The 14,359-nt window shown below is 42.3% G+C and overlaps 1 protein-coding gene across 12 annotated transcripts in view; it reads right to left on the bottom strand.

The window, feature by feature from the left end:
- AKAP13 (A-kinase anchoring protein 13) overlaps positions 1 to 14,359 on the bottom strand; it is a 224,658-nt gene that overhangs the window by 189,968 nt on the left and 20,331 nt on the right. For all 12 annotated transcript variants that reach the window (XM_037396022.1, XM_037396024.1, XM_037396025.1 and 9 more), the window contains exon 2: positions 13,732 to 13,790. The gene's annotated coding sequence lies outside the window, so the exon portion shown is untranslated. The remainder of the gene's footprint in view (positions 1 to 13,731; positions 13,791 to 14,359) is intronic.

Raw genomic sequence — 14,359 nt, 5'->3', positions numbered from 1 at the left:
AGAAAATTCTTACCAATTTTTGATGGAGAATTTTCCAGCCCTTTCTGAACTGGAGCAGCAGGAGGAAAGAACAGTAAATAAAACCCTGTGCCTTCACTGGGCAAGGAGAGGAACATGAGCAACAAGAGGAAACTTTCTCAAACAACTGTCACCAGATGCATCACAGCTTAAACAGAAAGGATGAGCATGCGGGTTGCTGATGTTCAGACAACAGTCATGAATAGTAGGATTGAGAAAGGTGCTCAACACATTCAAAGAATTCAAAGACTGTGTTCAAACACAGCAAAAAAATACAGGTATATCCCAGAACATACACAATCATATCAGCTTAAGGAGCATACCTGGAGAAAGGTTCATTAAGTTGCCGTCTTGTAACTTTTGCTCAGTTTTGAGAACCCCAACTCTGTTCAGTCTCCAGTGAGAGGCGCTTGCTCTTGCTTCGCGTGAAAAGGTTCCCCACCACCAACTTATCACCATCCTAAAAGCACTGTGAGGGGAAGGTATGAAAGCCTGATGTTGGATCCTTGGGCCAAAAGGTCCAAAGGGAGGTCTCTCTCAGGAGCAGAAACTCCCAATTCCTTTGTGAAAAGGCAGCTCCCAGCAAGTTCATTCCAATTCCACCACCCTCCTGTATTTGTATAATGGGGCTTTGCTACTCCTGTGCATGGTAAGTCACGGACAAAGTCAAGAATCGCCGGCAATGCTCAACCAGCCATGCTTTGGTTGGTTAGATATTATAACATCAAGGTACTTAAAACTGGCCTTTTGGTCACTGTGTGCCAGGCAGCCCACAAAAACTATGCAGAAACACTGCTGGGTCTTGAAAGGCATTACAATCTTTGTCAATGCTATTTATTACTCTTCAGGAAATGGCAGGCTCATTTTCCAGAGTGTTAAAAGTCCAACAAATTCTTCCTAAACTGGATAGAAATCTGAAAGCTTAACAGACATAGTAAATTGTGCATTATCTGTATTACTGAGCCAGGATTACACAAATAAATACATCTAGATGACTGCAATTTGCAAATCCCCCTTCACGTGAATAGCAGTTCTGACTTCAGTGGGGCCACCCTTGTAAGTCAAGGAAATAGGGGTCTTCTCTTTTATATCATGTAAACCATAGGTGAATTAAATTCCTGCCACACAAAGCTCTCACATAATCCCTGCTACAGCTTGCTCCTGGCTCGTAGGTTGAATATTCATCATCCCACAGCTTCATCAGGTGTATGCTTTTCAGCATCATTGTTGGGCACTTTTTTCTTTTTTAATATGAGGAATGCACTGTGAATTGAAAGAAGGTTTTGTGGGGGGTTTTTTTTGCATTCCCCTGTAATGTAACAAGATTTACTTCCCTTGCAATTAAAAAAAATCATAGTGCAAGAACACAGCTAAAACCTTAAAAGGACTAAATAGAGAGAGAGACCTGGAAGATTACTCCTTACCACCATCTCCAACACTAATATTTCGTTCAGGCCTAGGGCTCTAGGTAGCAATTGTGCATCAAGGTCATGTTCTTGCCTGGACAAGTTTATGTGCTGTATGCTTCTAGTAGCATACAGACCACACACCTTAGAAGGTCGTGGCAGCACAGAACCTAAGCATAAAAGCTAACAGCAGTCAGGAAAGAGCATTGACTTTTCCAGTATCATCCATAAACATCAGCAAATGTCATTCTGTATCACCATACGTGTCTGAAAACCCATACCCCATCTATCTGTCTGCAAGAAGACTTCTCACCTGGCATCCATTACCACATAAAGGATAATGCACAAGGGGTCACATTTACACATATCTTCCCTACCCTGTCTTAGGACTTGATTTTTAAAGCTGCTCAAATAGCCCCAATACTGCCCATTAAAATGGAGAACTCATTGAATGACACCAACAACTGCCCAGCACACTCTCCAGCCTTGAGATGCTGAACACCTTGTTCACGCCTTTCCCCAGCACTCCAGAAGAAGCTGGGAGAGACGGCAAGCGGCAGAAGCTGCAGAGCATGGCACAGCATGGCAGGGCTTCTGCAAGGGAGGGAGATCCTGCAATTGACAGACTCCTCCTCCCCCTCCACAAAAGTCCAATTCAGCTTTATAAATCCACCAGCTGGATGGAAGGCCCAACACACCCATAATTTCACTGGAAAGAGACAGGTTACAGCATGTCAGCTTTGTCTTAGGAGGCCACATTGATCCCTGTCACTCCAGAGACCCCAAGCAAGCCGCACTTCAGCTACCCCATGGTGCAAGATGAACGTAAGCTTAGGAGAAACTACAGATGCAATCAAGTCACAGGAATACCAGCAAGCAAGCTCTATAGTTCTTATATTAATCTCTTTTTCCGTTGCCTTTATGCATTTAATTTAAAACACCAACCTGTGCAACTGGCAAAGCTTTACAACCTGTGCAGTACATACAGCAATGGGCAGGCTTCATAGATGCTTTGATTAAATGCCAGAAACTTATTCCTTTAAATACATGTTTAATTATTAAAAAAAAAAAGATTAAGCAAAATTTGTTTGTTAGTCAGACCAAGGTCAGCTGATATAAATAAAGGCCTGCAATTTTAACAGTTTTTTCTTACTGCATTGCAATGGCTTGAATACTTGGTTTCATTATGCAAATGCACGGAGGTCATGACCAAGCCAGCGTTCAAATAAGAATTGTTTCAAGTCACTAAACGTATCCCAGGTTGTTGTAATGCCCCATGCAAATATAGAGCAGCAAATGTTTATCCCTCCATTTCCCCCAGCGTTACTGGTTTACACTCCCATAGCTGAGGCAACCACACCACTCCAAGCAGCTCAGCACCCTGCAGAAAGACTGACTTCTTAAACGAGCATACACAGCAAAGGTTCAGCTCCAGCCAGCTAAGGTGAAAGGCAGACACAAAACTTGGGATCATGGGATAACCTCCTCACGGAGATCATTTCCCCACCTAAAACTCTGGTTGCAGAACATCAGTCCTTGATAAAAAAAACTGCTGGAAAAAAGAAATAAGAAAAAAAAAAGTGGTACTGACTGGTTGGAAAGAAGATGGCAAGGAGCACAGCAACAAGTGCTAAAGGCATCCAGAACAAAATTTTATGTGCTGACAACATTCATGACATCTCGCAGCATTTCCAGGAGCTGAGGAATACTTTAAATTAGCAAAAAATATCAGCTTTCCAGGTCCTGCTGCACATTCAGCTCCACCTTATCCCATGAAGACAACAGCAATTCAAGTCTAGATCTTCTAGGAGACTGTAACTCCCAAGACTCCTAGGAATGTTAGATACAACTAAACATAAAAGAAAACCCAAACACTTAGCTTTGCAACACACACCAGTTTAACAAGAGCTAACCTAGTTTAACTAAAATTATACAACCAACTTCCCCCTTCTTTTCCTTCCTCTCCCACCCATGGGAAAAGACATAAAATACAAGTTAGTGCCACAGCAGGCAAACAGTAATAGTGACTGAAACCACTTAACCACCTATTCTCCTTCCCCTTCCCCTCAATTTTAAGAAAACCCGCATAACACCCACCCCCCCCCCCGAGAAGGTTTCCAGCTTAATAAATTTTCTCCTCCTTTGCTAGACTGAATATAGACCTAATTTAGGATTAAGCACAACTTCAACACATACCTTATCTTAAGCCATAAATATCAGAGATTGGCTGAAATGACCACACAAGAAAAAAAAAAAAATTTCTTCTGTATCACTCACAACACAGTGCACAAGGGTAGTGGCAAGGAGCTGATCCAGAGTATGCAGCAACCTGATGGGGACTATTCACACGTATTTTCAGGGACCTGCCAAACACTTCAGATTTCACAAGAAAAACTTTTTATTCTCTAACTCTGCTCTACTCCATTTCACTTCACTCAAAGTGTGACCGATGTTAGGAGCCTGATCTAATTCCTCGCTTTATCCATGCTTGAATTGAAGCCTTGGCTCAGCGAGGGGAAGCAGACCAAGTGACGCGAGCTTTTTATTTTTTTTTCAGAGAATACCAGCCATAAGCACTGGTGCCAGTGCCGCAGGTAACACCAGCAAGTCCCAGGGAGCTTCAATTTGGTTACAAAGGGATTTCAGGATTTGGTGGAGCAATTGGTATTTCTGCATTTCCTGTTAGACAGTCCAGCGCTAAACTTCTGCTTTCATCTGCAGATAATATATCAAGCCTCTTTAAAAGTCCAGCCTCCTCTAATCTGGGAAGTAGGAATTTCTTCAACTAACTAATCAAATCATGCTCACATGGTTGTTTTTTAGCTGTCTAGTACTGATGAATACCAAAAAAACTTCAAAACATTTATAGGTCAGATAAAGGCAATGCCAGTGCCTCGCGAAGGGAGTGGTTGCCATTACTGGATGACTTCTGCAGAGGGAGCGCCACATCTGGCTACAATAGCCACATCAGCTCTAGATAAACCTTTTGGCTTGTAGCCTTCACCCACATGCACATCCACCCCCAATCTCAGTCCAGGTCCAGCTGCTGCCTTTGGAATCTTCTCCAGATTCAGAGATCTCCATGCTCATCTCCATGTTCACCATGGGGAGAAATGCAGCTAAGGCTCACCCAACTCCTCCCCAGGGAAGCAAATCAGAAGTCCAAACGGATTCCCTAGAGGGCAACTGCCAGACCTCTGTGCAGAGCCTGTGGGAGACAAGGGAGGAACAGGAAGAAATGCTTGCTGCCAGGAACCAATACCCAACCTCATGGGTGTGGGGAAGAGGATCGAGATGTCCATGGGCACCTCTGGAACAGGATCGAGATGTCCATGGGCACCTCTGGAACAGGGCAAGGGGAGATAAGAACCCCTGCTAGCTTCAAACAGGCTTCTGTGGAAGAGACCATAGAATCATGGAATAGTTTGGGTTGGAAGGGACCTTTAAAGACCACGTAGTCCAATCCCCCTGCCATGGGCAAGGACATCTATCACTAGCTGCTCGAAGTCCCATCCACCTTGACCTTGAACATTTGCGGAGAAGGAGGAAATAGAACTGCTTGACCCTGGAGGGACAGCCTGACAAACCCACGGCAGGAAGGAGGACAAGGAAAGAACTGATTGCTTGGGTCAAATGGGAGGAGTGAGCCAACAGGGTCAGGGAGAACCTGCGTGACTCAGCCGAGTGCTTGCACAGCAGGAGCTGGAAATCTCCGTGTTTTAAGAGCGTGCACACGCAAATGCAATATTTTACAATCCTACAGCACTTTTAAAGTGCTACAAGTGCTTCATAAATACTAATTAAGCAACAGTACCCACAAATCAGAGGCATAAGATGGAGATATAGCTATCTCAATATTTAACAGTATGGTAACTGTCATTGCTTAACCCCAGCCAGCAACTCAGCCTCACACAGCCACTGGCACACTGTGCAGTGGGACGGGGGAGAGAATTGGAAGGGCAAAAGTGAGAAAACTCGTGGCTTGAGATGAAGACAGTTTAATAGGTAAAGCAAAAGCTGCACACGCAAGCAAAGCAAAGCCAGGAATTCATTCCCCACTCCCCATGGGCAGGCAGGTGCTCAGCCCACCTCCAGCAACGCCGGCTCCAGCACACACAGCAGGTACTTGGGAAGACAAATGCCGTCACTCCAAGCATCGCCCTCCGTCCTTCTTCTTCCCCCAGCTTTATATACCGAGCATGACGGCGTGGGGCATGGGATGTCCCTTGGGTCAGTCGGGGTCAGCTGTCCCGGCTGTGTCCCCTCCCAGCTCCTTGTGCCCCCCAGCCTCCTCGCTGGTGGGGTGGGCTGAGGAGCAGAAAAGGCCTTGGCTCAGTGTAAGCCCTGCTTAGCAGGAACTGAAACAGCCCTGCGCTATCAACACTTTTCAGCACAAATCCAAAACATAACCCCATACTAGCTACAACGAAGAAAACTAACTACCCCAGCCAAAACCAGCACAATAAGTCAGGGAGCAAAACCTGCTTTTAAGTAGTCACATACCCACACTTCTCCCGCCTCGAACCCAGGCTGTGTCCTACAGCCAGGCTGCACAGCACTCACTGAAAGAGGCCAGTGTTAAGTATTTGAATTCAGACTCCTGTTTCAGTGCGTGACCCCATGCCCTGCACACCACAAGCGATCCCACTCCAGCTGTCTGCCTAAGCCATGCCTTGATCACCAGCCAAGCCCAATGCAGAGGTAGTCTTACCAAAGTTAACACCAGTACGCAGTTTTAAATTGTGATTTTGTGCTTGAATTGTCTTATCTGTCTTCCCTAGCATTTTGGCTGCACAAATTATCTTCGTCAATTTCATCTTAAAGTTCATATTTTACAACACCGATTTCTCTTAATTTTTTTTTAAAATTGCTTTTATTAGTTCGAGCACATTTGCCAAGTTTTAACAGACTTCTTTCTCAGCTGCCTAATTTCAAATTCACCTTTACATATAGCTTAAAAGGAGGGGAAAAGTCATCACAGCAAGTAAGTGGGATGTGATGCTTAACATCAAGGTTTACATGAATACACTTTACAGTACCAGTTAAGGGTCAAGAATCATGAATCTACTCTGCAACACAGGAGAACTAAGGAAGGAAAAGGAGGAAACCTAGCCAAAACTTGGAAATATGTACACTTCTGATTAATACAAGGCTACCAGGAAAAAGCAGATGTGAAGTCACACCTTGTTTTATTCAAGGGAAAAGCAAAAGTCTACAAGAGCCAAACTGAACTTATTCTGTGCAGTGGCAGACACTGAAACACTGCAATATTACTCCTTCAACATTAATAAAACATGTTGTATACAGAGCATTTTTTTTTCCCCAGTACTTGAAACCCTGCCAAGTCATAAGCTTTTTTATGGGAACATTGACATGGATGTTGATCAGAGCCATACCCATATGAGTTTTAAATTTTACCACCACTTAGAGGCAAGGGTTCCCCCCAGTCCCTCACACATCTGCAAATTTGTAATTTTTTTAAAAAAAAGGATGATGAACTACAGGCTCACACCCCCTCAGTCTATGAAGATACTGAATTCACTGTTGGATTGAATTGAACTCAGGCCTTGAAAGCACTGTGAGCTCTCCCACCCCCTAAAATGAAGTTCCTGAAAGGGAAAATTTTACATTTTATATATGAAAAATAATATCCTCTTGGTAAACAAAATTAGAGTACCAGAGGTCACCTCATTACCAAGATCACTATATTCTCCTCCCCATCACTCCTCATGTTCATCAGTATCTGCTTTTTCCAAGTCCTAAGCTTTATTTTTCAACAAGTTAACACTTACTCAAAATAATACGGTTAGTTTGGAAGTACAAGGTTGCTGGCATCCAGACAAGTGCTTGATTGTTTTGTTGTTGCATCTAATGTGATAGACCTTCAACTGTGTTGGAAAACTTCATAAAAACTAAGGGGCTTCTTCCTTTCTCCTTAACACAGCAATGAAATTTAACAGCCTGGCATGGAAACTTCTCTCTAGCGTTGTTTTCGGAATTATTCATCTACTCACACACTATGCAAGACTTTTTACAGCATGCTACCCAGTAGTTTACCCTTTCCAGTTTAAAGGCTTTGATTTGGATTCCTCTGTACCAAGCCAACTCAGGTGGCAAAAATGCTTCACCAGAAGAACTGCAAAGTATTTGCCATCCTTAACACCTACTTACACTATGTGCATTCTGTAACTTTAAAAGTAAAATCTGTGTTCATTGCAACATATATCCATTCTATCAACTAATACCTTTTCAAATTTGTGTCAGTTAGGTACACAGTACACAGCCTACATCTAAGTAGGTCTGTCTGTCAGGTCCCTGGGCTGGGAACTTCTGTGGTCTTTGTATACCATCCTGATTTATGTTTGTTTAAATAATGACAAATATTAGTTTTAAATTTGTAGTCATTGCTTCATAAGATGTCTCCAATCCTACCAGGATAAAGAGCTTATACTAAACAAAACAGTTTGTTTATACTACTAGTACATTTAATAGGAAATACTTAGAATCCCACATGTTCAAAGCAGGACAAAATTACAGCCTATCTTTTCGCGAAGGGATGCTATCTCTTGCTACCAAAAGGCCAGAAATGCCACATTCAGATCACAAGGCCTGAAAGTTCAAGTTAAGAGAAGCTGATCTGCAGAACCTCCAAGTCCACCAAAAATGTCACATGCCCACCAGGCCCAGCAAACAAAAAGTAAGAGAAAATGAAAAATTACCTCATGCTTTGGCAGCAGTAAAATGGCTAGAAGATGTGGAATAAAGGAAGGAAAAAAATCAAGCCAAAATCCAGCCATACATACACTCCTGGTAAGTGCGAAGCTACTAGGAAAAAAGCAGATGTGAAGTCCCACCTTGGTTCGCTCGGGACAGAAGCAAAGGACTATAAGAGCTGCTCGAGCTCACTCTGGGCAACCAGAAATGCTGAAGAGTTTAAGGACAGCAAGACTATGACCTCAAGCCTTTCAAAGGTTATTTGTCTTGGCTGTCCCACCGCTCCCTTACTAAGGAAAGGCTAAAACAGAGATATTTATTCTGTTACTCTTACTATTCATTTGTATCTACAATCATACAGAAGTCCAACATTTAGTAACCGTAGAGATGCCAGCACTCAGATGAAAGTTGGCTTCTGTTAGACTCGCCTGCCTGGGACGCACAAAAATTCAGAAGGTTTCATGATTTTTGTTTCACATAATCTTACGATTAATTATAAGATTAAGAAGAGTAGAAGAATTGACCGTCTGTTCTATAAAATCTGGTATGTTTCTGCTGTTGATACCATAATTGTAACACAACAGACCAAACACAGTGATCCTGCAACTTTCCATCTCAGAATAAAAGAAAATGACATTGACTTCAGTTGAAAGTGAGTTTTAATGCCACCTTAAAATAACCACTCACACATGCAAATTACTGGTGCAGGTACTCAAGTGTGAAAGCAAAGAGAGAGCATCACCCTCTCCTGAATACATTAAAAAATTACATCTTTCTGTAAAGGTCTTTCTGTATATCCAAGTCCTGTATTTTGTCTGACTGATTTTTATTCTGGAACTGTGCTTGTGCAAGGACTAGCAGAGCAAAGCTCTCCTCTCTGGTTGATGATCTAGGACCACAAATAAAAATTGCACGAGATAAATATTTAGTCACAGATACTTGGTGGGATCTCCTCAGCACACTTGACATGCCCTCTTGCCTAGTGACTGCACCAACTCTTCCCTCTGTCTACAGACTGAAAAAGCATTTCCTCAATTTGTACATGAACGACAGCAACTCAGTTTTGAAGGGGAAAAAAGGAGAAAAGCAACACTCAAAACTTGAAGGATTATTTACGAATAAGCTGAAGCCTTATAAACTTGGCTATTGAAGAAAGATAATCTTCTCCAGCTTATGCCAAGTGGGTCAGACAGAGGAAGAACCTCAGCAATCTTCAAAGTCAAAGCAGATGGGGAAGTGAATAAATGCCCATGCGAGCAAAAGGAAACAAGCTTCTGTTCATTTTAGCTTGTTTCAGAGCTTCAGTTTTCTAGACACCATCAAAAATGTCAGACCTTTAACTGACATGAGCAAAAGGGCTCACTTCTCTAACAAGCATTAGAACTGCAGAGTAATTAAGATTGCTATTGATGGGAAAAAAAAAAAAAAAAAAAAAGAAGTCCTGATGTCTGCAGATTGAGGACATTGCTTAGCTCAGTAGTAAGGAGACAGGTAAAGCCGAAGAAAGGTGCTATGAGGCAGAGACTGAGAGAAATGTTCTTTGCTTTATAGCCATGAAGAAACCTCTTCAGATTCTTTTGTGCTTCAGTAACACCCCTATAAATATTTACGTATTTATAAAGTAAGTTCTACTTTAGAGTTAACTGTAGCTCTGTTAGAGCATTTTTTAAAAATAACACATGAGCTTGTAACTACATTTTTTACCATTTTTGAAATAAAGAAAAAGCAGCAGTCCACACATGCCACAGAATGAACATACATTGCATTCCTTAAGAAGCTGAAGTTGACCTCCTGGTCCTTTCTCAGGCTTTACATCGCTTGACAAGATCTGGGCCAAGACCATTTCCATACACAGGGATGCATCTCTGTCTCAGGCTAACCTCATCGTCTAAGTGGTGAAACCTAAAACCAACTAATCTCTCCCAGGGTTATGCTTGTGGAACTGGGAAGCCCTCCATCTGCCTCAGCAAAATAAAAGGATCACTGGCTGCAGAATAAACAGCACATAAACCACAGAACAATAGCCCCTCCAGTCAATGTGCTTCATGCCACCCACCAAGGGCTAGCAACTTTCTATCAGACCCCTGTCCCTAAAAAAAAAAGAAAATATAATAATGATTTCATATTATGAAGAAAGAGCTTGTGCAAGTTGACAACATGCAACTTCTTTTGGATCTGTACCAAGGAAGGACTCCCTTTCAGAATTCCTGGGGGTTTTGCAAGCTTTCTGCAATCAGAAACAACAGACCCTGAAGGAGCACAGAAATATAGTTTACCATGTTGCTTTTAACCAGGGACTTTTAAACTGAGCTGGGAACAGTGGAAGGCATATTCCATGCTACAGTTTGCTAGGGAGACACAAAGAGCCAAGGACACGCTCAGGCGATACTCGTCTTCCGAAGAAAATTTTGCTAAGACAAACAGGCATCCTTCCACCACTTCTTTCAGGAGGTAGCTGCTGAGCTGCATTCATTATTCCACCGGTGTCTCCACGAGTGTTTTTTGCCCAAGATCTGCTGGAAGAGCCAGAACTGCAAAACTTGTCAGAAAGCTCCACAGGAAGAGGCACTGATGGGTTGCACAACACCAAGCGGCTCCAGATACACAGACCTTCGTTCATGCAAACTCAAGTGATCTTCTGACATTCAGACTGGGTTGTCTGGAGCATAAGTGAATAAACACTTGGCTTGTTTGTGTGTGTGCGCGTTCAACTATACATCAAGAAATTTGCTAAGATGGGAAGTGTGAAGCAGTGGGGAGAGGCTGTGTTATGAGTAGTAAGAGGGAAGCCTCAACCTGCAATCACTTTAGCATTTTTTCCTATTATCCTATTATCAGATATCATCACAAGCTAAAAAGCCTTATGTAACTTTTTACCATGACAGCTATACCTTTTAGCAAAGATATCATCATTCTCACAGCAGCTTTAAATGTTTTAAGATGCAAATTGAGGATTCCCCCAAACGCCTCTCCCCACTTAAAAAAAAATATCAAAAAAATGGAAAAAAATGTTAAGCTTGAAGGGTCGTGTAAAGTTACATTTGCTATAGTCAGACCTTTTCTCTGGACTCTGGTATAGGGGAGGAGGGGGAAAAAAAAAAAAAAAAAAACCAAAAGAGATGGAAGTTAATAGAAACTCATATTGGCTTTTTAATAGCACCTCCACAAAAAAAGATTATTTTATGTGGCACATGCATTTGACCTGGGTCAACACTGCAGTGTGGGGAGTTAAAAAGGGATCACCTGATGAAATAGAAATACCCTCCCTCCAAACTATATTGCAGGAATTACAGCCAAGCACCCCAACTGCAGCAAACGCAGTTAGAGCCTTCTCGAACAGTACACGTTCTGTGTCAGCAAAGCAGCGTTAATACAAAATGCAATTCAAATAAAGGAGTAATGACCCTTCGGAGAGGGTAGGGCTTCATCAGGCTTCCACTGTACCAAACAAAGACCATCTAAGATATTCAAACTACTGCAAAAAAAAAAATTATTAAATCAAAGGGAGGAAAACAGTGTCAGCCTCATAAGCATTTCGTTGTTGAATAACGGCAGTGTTTACCTTTCCAGCATAATGCATTACTGCTCTGGATCCAACTTTAAAGCACAGTACATGACAGAATTAATTACGTCCTTTCCTCCTAACTACCATTCCCTGGGTTATTTATTAGCTAGGCCCGCATATATTCATAGATGTGTCTAATATACAAAGTTAAAAGGATTTAAAACTGCTGCCTAAATGCTTCCCTGGTTTGCAGAGTCCTCTCCACACTCTGGACAGGCAGTGGCATCAATAAATACACCCTCAGGCTGCAAGTTAGTCACTCCTTAAGCTACATAGCAGTCAAGGGAAAGGTGACGGAACCGCAAGCACATCTCACGAGCAATGTGTTGCTGGATCCCAAGCAACAAGCTATCTCAGACACGTACCATTGATGGCTCTGCTAAGGTCTTTTCTCTGAATTAGTAAAATGCAAAGGATGCCAGCATGACCAGCTGCAGTTTTGTCTTACAGTCCACTCCTGCTTGCAGTTTAGCAAACCACCAGGCGGACCATCTATCAGGACTACAAAGTCCACCTTGGGTGGAACACCCACAGCTTGGAGGCCACCAGCCAGTTCATGTGCGTTTCTGGGAAATACAAAAGCCACGCCACACAAGATACCTTGAGTTCAGTTCCTTGGCAAAGGAACAGCTGGTAGATAAATTCAGACAAGCTGCCTAAAGGGAAACTAAAGAGATCCCAAGAGCCTGTCTGGAATTTTCTATTTTGCTAATATGAGGTTTCAAAGCTAAAGATCTATTCACTCTCATGGAGTCTTCCCCAATGAGGGGCAAATGTAAGGAAAAGCAGACTGGAGAAGACTTCTGGTTTAAGACTGGATCAGTTTAGTTTCACTGAGGTCCATCATCTCAAAGGACAGAGGCCAGAAGCTTCAACAACTGTCCATCCACTGGAAGATGATCAAAAGGGAGAAAGGGTGGGTACTGCTACAGACCCAGCAGCAGAAAACACAGAGACAGAAAAGAAAACCCTTTCACAGACACTTTACAAAGAACAGCAGCACTTTTATCTTTGTCAGCATAGATGCTAGGATACTATATTCCCGTGTGAATACTGCAGTTGCTGTTTAGCCTCATCCAGGATTACAAGCAGCTCCAACTAATACACCAAATTATCTGCGTGTCTGGGGATGAACTTGTTGCCTTGCATCAGAGGTCAATTAAATATTCTCACCATCACAGAGAAAGGAAAAAATAGTACATATTGGTATGGTAGCACACTTAGCTCTTCCACCTATCACCCAAGCCACTGCTGGGCTGGACTTGGGCTCACGAGAATCTCCCTGTGCTATGTAGCAGCACAGGAACCAGGTTTGCAAAGGTATTTAGAAGTAGACAAGATCACATGCTTGCAATCAATGCTCAGAAACCTGCTTTTCACTGATCATCTTAAGTTTTGCATTTTAGAGGTGTAGATGCAGTTCAGAATATGGAAGGGGGGGGGGGTTAAATTTGTTTGGGTTTTCCCATCTTTTGGGCTAAAAAAAACCCCAAAAACACAACCAAAAAACCTAACAAACTTTCGAGCTTCTTATTATTTACGTTCCATGTCAGAAAGTCCTGTCTAGAACTGTTGAGGGAAAGAGGGAGGAGAAGGGGAGGGAGGAAGAGCAACTGTACCTGTGGAACTAGAAGTATTAAGGCTTCATTTTCCAAACACAGTGACATTAAACAATACCGACAAGCTTATTTTCCAGAAAAATGAAAAAAATGAAAAAAACCAACCACATGCAGAGCATCTCTTGAAAAAAAAATTGGAAAGATTATGCAGTAATATGCAGATAAAAGCTGTATTTAATTATTCTGCACCACGTCCACTTCATTTGATTGAATTAATAAATTAGGTCCTTATGTCATACTACAGGCATTACCCCTACTTTTGTTTACTACGTCTTTCTAGCCTTAACCACAGCACACGCAGCACAGCTGGCTGGCAGCTCACAGTTACAACACAACATGTAGAAGAAGTTAAGATAGGGGAAGTGATTCTAAAAAACCCAGGAAAAAAACCACAACTTGCTTCACTTACCTAAGCAATGTTGTCATTAGAGAGTTTTCCAGTACTAAAATCCAAGAAAAAAAAAAGGCCTGAAAAAAACACAGAAAAAAGGCAAAATTTTATTAAGTAGATAATAACCTCTCTTTTTTCTTGGGAACATGAAAAGTCAGTGATTTAAAGACAAAGGAGTACACTCCATCAATGGCATTTCAGACAGTTATTTGTAACCAAAGGTGCTCCTCAGGCAGCAAACACATCAGCAACAATAGGGCAGATTTTCCACTGCTGTTGCCAGTATTATACCAGTGTAATTCCTCAAATGTCAATCATGTTGGACTGCAATAAAACTAGTGTTACCCAGCAGACAAGCAGGCCTAAGGCAATTAGCTAAGCTGCCCCACTTAGATTTTCCGTCATTTGTCCCTCCCATTGATCTGGATTATCAGAAAGTTTGGACCAAGCCGTGGGGTGGGAAGTGAAGATGCGTTACCCACCCCAGTAAGATCGAAGGTGGCAGCAACCAAAAGCACAGTTTATTAAAAATATATCCAAAGCACCACAGGGCTAATTGCACAGAAAGACTGTGAGGCAGCACAACATGGATCGGTATTAAGAGAGCTGTGATATACAAGACTTCATTATGGGCATAAAAATCCCA

This window comes from Falco rusticolus, chromosome 7 (genome assembly GCF_015220075.1).
Source record: "Falco rusticolus isolate bFalRus1 chromosome 7, bFalRus1.pri, whole genome shotgun sequence".
In the NCBI taxonomy this organism is placed as follows: domain Eukaryota; kingdom Metazoa; phylum Chordata; class Aves; order Falconiformes; family Falconidae; genus Falco; species Falco rusticolus.
This window is presented reverse-complemented; position numbering and strand designations above follow the sequence as displayed.